The following is a 10,140-nucleotide window of genomic DNA, read 5'->3' as shown; positions in this document are numbered from 1 at the left end:
TAGTGACTCTGATGGGTGTAAGATACTTTAGATGTAGAAAAAGCATTTAACTTGTTCATTTTGCTCAGATGTGAACCTCATTGTAGGACCATAAGTACTTGAACTGGTGTACTTTTGTTCTTTTGTGGATTTTTGTGGTTTGGGCTTCTTCCAATTAAGCAAAAATCTTAATGCTGCTGTATACAATTATATTTTATACAACGGTGTGCTTATAACTTTGTGGCAGCTATTTGGGGAAGGCCCTTCATGGGAAAGATACATAAAGAAATGCATTTCCCAGCTTAACTAGCCTGCAGCCTCATCCAGCACCTTTAGGATGAACTGTACCCGAATCCACCGTATTCACATGATGGCCATTTTCCTTCTCCAATCCCCTTCCATAAGCTTGAATGCTGTTGTCAAAAAGATAATGTTGTACTGCTGTATTCCAGGTTGTAAGTCCTATAAAAGTATGAAATCTGACAAATCATTATTCTTACACCCCCTCCCAATTGACAGAGGGATATGAGGACATATTTAAAGCTAAGATAACATATTTTATAACCCATTAACTAACTTTAGATACGAGCTAATGTTAGCATTCAACCACTTCCTAGCTAACATTATCATTCAATAGTGTTACACAATAAGATAGGAAAGGTAAATTAATTCTTCTTGATATTTCAAAATTAATTAATGTCTTTCCTATTGTATTATGTGGTACTATCAAAAGGTAAAATTAGCTAGGAGTTTTTTAATGCTAACATTAGCTGTTATCCAGTGGTAGCTTATGGCTCATCAGATATGTTGTACCTTGAAATATGGCCCATGTCCTCCGACATTTTCACCATCCCTTTTCAGTTTCTGATCAGTTGGGAAGGGATGAAAGGATAACGATTTATCAGATTTCATACTTGTTTTTGATTTGTTGTACTGAGACAAGAGTTAATGGTAGAATTCAGCCACTTACTTGCTAACATTACTGACTGATAGTTTTAAACAATATGATGGGAAAGGCATAAATAAAATTCTACCGTTGATATATGTTCACTGTTATCTAAGGGTGGCTAATAGCTTATCAAATATGTTGGTGCACCTTGAAATACAGCCCACGTCTCCTCAGATTTTCAATCTCCATTGTCTTTTCAGTTTCTGATCAGTTGGGAAGGGAAGAAAGGATAATGACTGATCAGTTTTCATACTTTTGCATGACTTACAACCTGAAGTATGACATTATCCTTTTGATAACAGTATTTGAGCTTCCCACCAAGTGTGATGTCAGAGGAAAATGGCCGCCATGTGAATATGTTGAATTGTTCCTGACCTCACTTGTGCTCTCCTGGGAGCAAATGGGGATCCAAAAACTTCCCAGAAGTGTGGAGGCTGCTAGAGCCGTACTGTATGAACGCCCAGGCTTTTGGAATGAGATATCCAACAATCACATATGGGTGTAATTTTCAAAGAGTCCACAAAATTTTGGCCATTTCTGCACGGATCAGATTCTTATTAGGAGTCACAGGAACAAAGTAAAAAGAGAATTATTTAAGAAAACGACACGAAAAACATGAACTCTGGCTTTTGGTGTGCACAGTTTACAAGCAATAAATCACTCCACACAATCTTGAGCACTTAGCTCAGGCTTCCACCACGACTTTATCTCTGTTTTTATCTTGGCCAGTACACAAAGTGTCACTGCAAGGAGTACGTGATTCATGGTGTTGTGCTCACTAACAGGTTTTTGAATCATGGAGACTTGGAGGTGTTTTATGGAGGTCGAAGCATGGACTAGTAAATCACGTCTGCATCTTGTATCACTTTGTAAGTGCTGTCTGGGTCATCATAATGTATTGTATAAGATGTACGGTGTTTATGTTGGGAGGAGAAGCTGGTATGCTGGACCGGGGAAACAGTCTTCCTCCCCTCGTCCTTAGATAACCTGAAAAAAAGAACCTCCCAGCGTGGCCTCAACTCGACCTAATCTTATGGACCCTTCCGCACACACACACACACACACACACACACACACACACACACACACACACACACACACACACACACACACACACACTCATAGAAATAAGGGTTCCACAAGGGTTCTTGAAGTGCTGAGGTTCTAATTACTTGAGAAGAACCCTATTTCCTAGAAAGACTTCATTAAGCGTTCTTTGTAAGACTAAGTGTTCCATCAAGAACCTTTTCCATCCAAAGAACCTATTTTGGAAGAACGAGTTCTTGAATAATCATTGAGATCCTTGCAAAACAGTTCTGTCTTCCTTCCTGGGTGGGATTTAGATATAGTTCTTGGAATATATACAGGTTCTTTGTAGAACCCCTTGCTTGGGTTCAAGATAAAACCCCTGAAATATAAAACAGTTCTTGTAAAAAACCCATGGGTTGGTTCAAGATAAAACCCTTGGAATATAAAAGTGTTTTCAGCTGACCCCCCTGAGTGGGTTCTTGATTAAACCTCTGAAATATAAAAGGGTTCCTGGTAGAGTCTCTTTTGTGGGTCCTGTAGAAAACCCTAGATAAAGCCTCTGGATTATAAAAGGGTTCTTGCTCTAACCTCCTGGGTGGGTCGAGATAAAACCCATGGAATATAAAAGGGTTGTCTGTAGAACCCCGGGGTGAATTTGAGATAAAACTCTAAAAGGGTTCTTAGTAGAACCTCCTGGGTGGATTTGAGATAAGACCCTTAGTTAAGTTCTAGATAAACCTCCTGGAATACAAACTTATCACTAGAACTCCTTGAGTGGGTCCAAGACAAAAATTTTGGAATATAATAGGGTTCTCAGTAGAACCCTGGGTCTGGGTGAGTTCTAGATAAGACCCTTGGAACGTGTATGGGGTTCTTGTCAAAATCTCCTGGTGGGTTCTAGATGAAACCCTTGGAGGATGGAAAGGTTCTCAACAGAACCCCTAGACAGAGTTCTGGCTGGAACCATTACACAGATCGAAGGGTTTTCTGTAGAACCTCTGACAGGGGATTCTGGGTAAAACTTTTAACGGGTGGCTCTTAGTATAATGCTTTACGTTGGACTCTAGGTAAAGGGTTCCAAGTTGAACCTTTATAAAAGGATCTGCTAAAAAGGGTCCCTCTATGGGGACAAGTTGAAGAACCCTATATGGTTCTAGTTAGAACCGTTATGTCTCAGAGTGCACACACACACACACACTGTCCTCTGTATGTTTACTCTACAGATTTCTGTGTCGGTGACGTCTGGTTGGCTGGTTCTCCTCTCAGACCCCCCACTGTACCTCTAATCTCCTTATTAAATTTAATCCTCATTAACCGTCCATAAACAGACCACGTATTTAACAGACTTAATTCCTGATCAAGAAACCTTTCATAAGTTCTTCTATGATTCTCATATTCAGTTCTACTTCTGTTATTCTATCATTAAAGAGGGAGTTAACCTCTGTGATCATGTCTGCATGTGTCTTGTTACAGCGTCACACTACATGAGCTCTGAACCTCAGTAATCTTTGGTAATTATTTTTGCTCCACTTCTCATTTCTCACATTCCTGCTCCTGCTTCTTTAAAAGCATACATCTTACATTTTTATGTCTTCTCATGTTGACATAGGCGGTAATGGATTCTCTCGGAAAAGCTTCTTTCCCAGGAGGTCGGTTGCTTTTCCTCAGAAGTCCCACATGATCTCTTCCAAGTTGATGCATTTTTTATTTTCCAAGTATTTCTTCCCCTTGTACTGTTAACAACACAATCTGAAGTTTATTCAGCTGTCTGACGTTTGGGTTCTGTCTCAGCAAAGAAAAATTCAGTTTCTTGAAGTATCTCTAGTTCTAATAAACGCCCCAAATTTATGCAATCCTTATGAAAATAATGTAAAACATGCTGCTAAAAATTCAGAGCATACAAACAAACTACATGGCCAAAAGTATGTAGAGACAACCATAACAGTGAATGATGTGCTCAGAATGATTTGGCCCTCGGGAAACGCACTTTGATAAACTAGCCTTCGTGTACGTACAGTGCCATTTTAGCGAACATTAAATAATAAATAAATACATAAATAAATAAATAGTAAACAAATAAATAAGTTAATAAATAAAAAGTACATGAGTAAATAAATAAATAAGCTAAATAAGTCAATAAATAACTAAATAAATGAATGAGTAAATAATTTCACATTTAGTTTTTTCAGTGGACTTCATTATTTTATAATTCCACCTAATCTGGCAACACTAGCAATTCATTTGCACATAATAAATGGAAATAAAGAAGGAAACAAAATGTGGCATTAGGAAATAAAAGAAATAAATAAAACTATGCCTTTGAAACACATAATTTTTTAAATGAAAACATTTATTTATTTAACTCTACTATCTTATTTCTATGTATTTGTATTTACAATTATGTATGTTTATTGCCTCATTTATTTAATAGCCTTCTTTATTAAATTATTAAATACTGACTAAAATGGCATTCTGTGCCTGTGATCTTCCTTCTTACTTTCTACACTATTTGTTTTTTATAGTTTTACCTCTTTTTTATTAATTGGTATGCCTTCTTGCTGTATTTTATGTTGTTGCTGCTGCTCTTCATGTTTTTATGATTAACACCTCCATGGTTCCTGTTGTTTGTTGTTTTTAACCTGTAAAGAAACTTGTAAACCCTGTTTTGTAAAGGTGCTACATAAATAAAGCTTATTATCATCATTATTATTAATATTATTGTTATGTGTGAATGTTGAACATCTCATTGAGGGACCCTCAGCATTAATCTGCTGTTATAACAGCCTCCACTCTTGTTGGAAGTCTTTCCATCACCTGACTGCAGGGATTTGTTCCCATTAAGCCACGAGAGCATTAGTGAGATCCACCACTCATATTGGATGACGAGGGTCTGCCGACACGGTCACAGATGTTCCAGGTCATTCCAAAGGTGGTGGGCGGGGCTGAGGTCAGCGCTCGCTGCAGTCTAGTTTAGTTCCTGCACAGCAACCTGGAAAAAAATAGAACTTATCTCAGGGACTTCGAACCTTCGGAGGAACTTGAGAACTCGTAGCATTTTATTTCAGCCACAATTTCTAAAACCTGCAGCTGCAAAGTAGTTTGTTTTTTGTTCATTTTGCTTCAACAAATCAATATCAACAATGCTGTTGTTGCTGTATTGTTGCACGTGAAAATGACATGTAAAATAACCACCGCTTTTTTATACATCAGCAGACTAATTTGCCTAATCTTCGCTGGTCTTTGGGTCACCGCGGAAAGGTGGATAACCCACAGGAACCTTTTAATTCCTTGAAAAGTAGTTCCTGGGACTAAAGGTTTAAGGAGCTTTGGGTGGAAACGTGACTGATACAAACACAGTAATTGTAGGGCAGTGGTTCCCAAACGTTTCCCTGAAGAGAAACACTTTTTATCACTGAATAAACTGACAACCCCTGACTAAGTGACATTTTATGGATATTTTATGATATCCAGTGCATAACAGTAGCAGTAGGAATAGTGAACGTAATAACTGCAGGACGTTTGTGTAAAACAAGCAATTCAGTTGAATTATGATTATTTCCTGTGACTATTGCATCAGAGATGAGTTTTTTTTTTTTTTTTTATATATTTGGGAAGACTTGTACATTCTTTGTCTGTATATATATTTTTTCTTCTTCATAAACTTACACCCCCTAAAATCAAGGCCTCATGGCCCCCTGTAAAGCTTTGGCGACCCCTGGTTCTCTACCCCCAGGCTGGGAACCAGCGCTGTAGTGGGTATAATTAAAGCCCAGTAGAGACCTTAGCAAGACTCCCATGAACCTCCTGGAGTGTCTATAGCTCTGTGACTCCGTAACTTTATGCTAAGCTAACCCAATCCATGGTGCTGCTGCAGCTCTGTGTGTGTTTCCAAGTATTTTTTTTTAAGAACTGCCTGAAGAGGCCTGACCCAAACTAAGGCCAAAAATGGAGCAGCGTGTCCACATACTTTTGGCCACATAGTGCACGTGGAATCAGATGGTCTGTCCTCTCTCTGTCCATTTATGAACACTGCTCCAAATAGTGAACACGCTGGATGCAGGAATTTTTATGTAAAACGAGTGATTTGATTATTTTCTGTGAAAACTGCATCAGAGATAAGTTTCCTGATATTTTTGATTTGACTTCATACACATTTCTTTGTCTCTAGACTGTATTTTTATTTCTTCCAGTAAAACATAAACCCACTGTCTATTTCTAAAAGAAAATATCTACATACAATCCTTAAAATCAAGAAGGCCTCATGAGCTCCTGTAAAGTGATCTCTAGTTCCCTTCCCTCAGGCTGGGAACCAGCGCTGTAGGGGGTATAATTATAGCCCTGGGACTCCCATTAACCTCTTGCACTGTCTATAAATCCAGTTAGAAGTAGTACTACAGTAGAACTGTTTCCCCCGCTTTCAGGCTTTATGCTAAGCTAATCTAATTCTTGGCACTTGTGCAGCTCTATACGTATTTCCAAGTATTGTTTTGGGCCCAAAGTGGATCAGAGTGTCCACATACTTTTGGCCATATCATACATGTGGAATCAGACAGACTGTCCATTTGAAACAACACTGGGTAATCAACACCAGCAGAAGGACGATGTTGAAACAGGTGTTGCCATGCTGCCACTTTAGATTCATACAGAATCTATTTATTTTCTCTCTCTGTCCATTTATGCACATTGCTCCGGATCCAGCCAATGTTTATAAAAAATATTCCTCAAATTCCTCCTGGCTCCCCTGTGTGGTGTAGGCTTCCAACATTATGTATATATTTCCATTGCTGTCCTCACCTGACCACGGCAGCGCTCTCACTCTGCCGTCCTCACCTGACCTGATTTGAGAGGAAGCAGGGAAACGTATGGGCGACGGGAAGGGAAGGGGAGGGGAGAGGAGGGGGCTGAGCTCACGCTTATATAACAGGCCTCTAATGTATACAGAACACATTCTACGTTACATAGCTGCTTTTGATATTCGCATGAGTTTAAACATGATTTCTATGGTGACACAAAAGAGGGAGAGACTGCGAGGATTAGACAGAGATGAGAAGAGAAAAAATGGAGCTGATCCATGGAAGATTCTTTAGAAGGAGAGATTGTGTGTACACGAGAGTGAAAGAGACGGAGGGGGGAGACGAGGGAGGAGGGGGGGTGTTAGTAGGCCGTCCTGTCTCCCTTGGGTCCTAATACTTGGATTTGCATTCTTCTGCTCCAGTGTCCTGGTAAACACACATGTTCATGTTTGCGTGAAGTTCTTTTCGGCCATATTTTCAAGGAGTACACACTGAGATGAAAAGAAGGAGTTTTGCTGCTGGCTGATGTGCACGGTACAAAAAGTACACGGTGTACTGTACACAGAGTACAGTACACCGTGTACTCTTTGTAGCTGTGGTTCTGTGCATGAGCGTAGCTGCATATACACATGAGGAAAAAGCCAGGGAAAAGCGGGCTGGAAGGAAAAGGGGTGTCTTTGAGATCCAACCATATACTGCAATTGACAGCGCAGCTGGCTGCAATGTTCTCCTGCTGCTGAGTGGAAAATTCCTGCTATGACGGAGCATGAAGTGGGTGTATGTGTGACAGAGAGAGGGTGTGTGTGCATGACACACACATGAGAGAGGAGAAGGAGGGCGATCCGAGGGGGCTGGGCCAGCGTCCAAACAGCTAGCGAGGGATTGGTTGGCGGAAAAGCTGCCTTTGTGAGATCACAGCCCCCACAACAGCTTCCACCCACATGGCCGACTTCATGTGAAAAGATCCACACTGCCTACACCAAATTCATAGAAAAAAAAAAACTGTTATTTAGGAAGTGCAGGCTTCAAGTCATTCACATCACCTGCTCCACACTAATAGACCCAGTTACACACTGCTCTGGATGAGTCACAGCACAGACAGTGAGAGTGAAGTACAGCAGCTCTCCTGTAGAATGAATCACTGTTTTATACACAGCCCACATGCTGCTTCTTCCACTGAAAGTCAACAGAACAACATGACCAATCCCATTGATTTACAGGCCACTAACAACTCTGACCTTGTTGCAGGGAGGCAACAATGACAATGACATAAAACAACTTTTATTCTGAAAGCTACGACATGGAGTAGAAAGGCTGTATCCCAAAACAAAAACCTAAAACTATCTAGAATTCAGACATTTTAGAGAAAGTCTGTCAATTAAGAAGTTCATTCAATATTTTTATATTAACTACCGACTATATATATTGTGAAAAAGTATTTATTTAAATCTGTAGATTAATAAATAATTGATATATGCATATTTAGACCTGCTCCGGTGTTTTGACAGGTGAACCAGTTCCCAGTTAACAGGATGCAACATGAGGGGACGAGGGGACGAAGACTCTGTGTTTACATCCATGATGCTTTGTGCACAAACACAGTGAAAGCTGCAGGTTAGTGTTTCCCAGATGTCCAACTGTTCATGTAAAGATGTCGACCATATTATCATTATCATCTTGTTACAGCTGTTTATGTTCAACCTGATGCAAATTAAAAAAAAAAAAAACACTACAGAATTATTTCCTGTGTGTGTATATGTTTATATAAATCACTTTATATATTGCTCATTTAATTTAATTTTAATTGATCATATTCTAGTCTGAATTTAATTAACTGTATTGTATGTATGTGCAGCATGACGGAACTAAAACTCTCTCATTGTGCAACTCTGCATGTATTTACAGTATATATATATATGTATAATACATATACTGTTTGTATATGTAAGTATTTATATTGCATGTATACATATATAGTATATGAATAAAGTATATATAAATATATAAAGCCTATAAAAATGATTTATTAAAATAAGAAAAATATATATTAAGACTGTCCGTATGCATTTATACATATACATGTACATATATACACTGTATGTAAGCATATGTGTATATATATGTTTAGAATATAAGTTTTTTATTATTCTTTAGTTTTAAATAACTAATTAAATATGTATTTAGCTTTCTTTTTTTAGTATTGACTTCATTTAGAATTATCACGTTTAATGTATGTATATTTTGCATATAGTGTGTGTTGATGTTCTCACACTCCCCTACATGATGTTTGAACAGAGCTATTTTTTTTAAAAGTGAATAAAAGTTGACATTTTGAAGTTAGATGTTTTTTTCACTGGTTGCCCTCTGTGTGCTCTTTATCATCTGACCACCAGATGGTGACACACTGTCAGAGTGGACGTGTCACCCTCTGGTGACCCCTTATAACCTGCCCCGTCACTGCAGACCTTTACTCCACATCATCATTCATGCTCTCTGCTGTCGCAGGTCAGACTCCGACCTGCATCTTCAACCTTGTTAGTCCAGGAAACTTATAACTCAGAGCTCCTCAGCCAGAAATCCCATTTTACATGCTACATTTTTTTTTGCCCCACAAGCTTTTTGGAAAGACATATTACTCCATATTTGCACTGTATGAGTTTTAAAGTGTCAGAAGGGAGATGGTGACAGGCTGTCCACAATTTGCTGAGCTGCTGGGCTGCTCACACTAATCCAAATTGCCTCAACTTGCAGAAAAAGCATGTATCATAAACCCATGGCATGAGGATTTACAAGGCAGGTGCAATAATGTTAAATTTTTACAGTAAAACAGAGCTGGAGCTCAGCGCAGGGAAGCAACACATCATCAGCAGACATGCACTGAATTAAACTTTTTTTTTTTTTTTTTAATGTTTGGAGGGCGCGTGCAGGCCGTCAGCCTTTACCATCTGTGACGACGCATCAGTGTGGGTTGAAGAATTAGCAGTCGTGGCGTTGTGACCGGCTGTCTCTCACTGGGAAACCTCACAGCACTCTGCGAGACATCTGATTCGATCTGTCAATAAGTCAGACAGGATATGGTGTGACATGTGCTGATGAACTGAGCAGTGCTGCCAGCGCCCGTCCTTCCACTCCGACACTGATTTGACCAGACAAACCTTGTTTACTCCTCATTTAGCCATTATTTTCAGTCCACTGACTTTACATCCTTTTTTTGACACATGCAACTGTTAAGAACAGTGTTTTTCAATTATGTAAATATTTTTTGACCAAAGGGAGGTGCTTGCATACCGCTGGAAAACAGAGCTGTCCTCAATCTAAGCAGGATTAAGTGCTCATGATGGATTATGGTACAGGGGGACATTTACATTTTCATCTAGTATAACTGAAACC

This window comes from Lutjanus erythropterus, chromosome 17, assembly GCF_056507025.1.
Source record: "Lutjanus erythropterus isolate fLutEry1 chromosome 17, fLutEry1.hap2, whole genome shotgun sequence".
Taxonomy (NCBI): Eukaryota; Metazoa; Chordata; class Actinopteri; order Lutjaniformes; family Lutjanidae; genus Lutjanus; species Lutjanus erythropterus.
Note: the sequence above shows the minus strand (reverse complement) of the source record.